This window comes from Portunus trituberculatus, chromosome 42 (assembly GCF_017591435.1).
Source record: "Portunus trituberculatus isolate SZX2019 chromosome 42, ASM1759143v1, whole genome shotgun sequence".
NCBI classification, from domain to species: Eukaryota; Metazoa; Arthropoda; class Malacostraca; order Decapoda; family Portunidae; genus Portunus; species Portunus trituberculatus.
In genome coordinates this window covers 12829438-12829726 of record NC_059296.1, presented here as the reverse complement: position 1 = coordinate 12829726, position 289 = coordinate 12829438, and positions in this window count along the sequence as shown.

The window sequence follows — 289 nt, the reverse complement described above, 5'->3', positions numbered from 1 at the left end:
AGGGTTTTATCTCCCTTCTTAAATATGGAAACATTAGCTTCTCTCCACATAATCGGTACCTCACCAGACTCCAGTAACATCCTAAATAAGAATTTTAATAATTATCAGACGTAATAAAAACAAACTAGATTCTAAGATTTCTATCTTGTCCAAGATGATGAATCAGAAGAAATATTTAGAATGTTGATCTCCTTGGATAAATCTGTCACCTCATATAATTTTCAAATTTTCCATTTTACAAAATTGCTGGTGGAGGAAGCTTAAGTAAATTCCATATGCTGATATATTA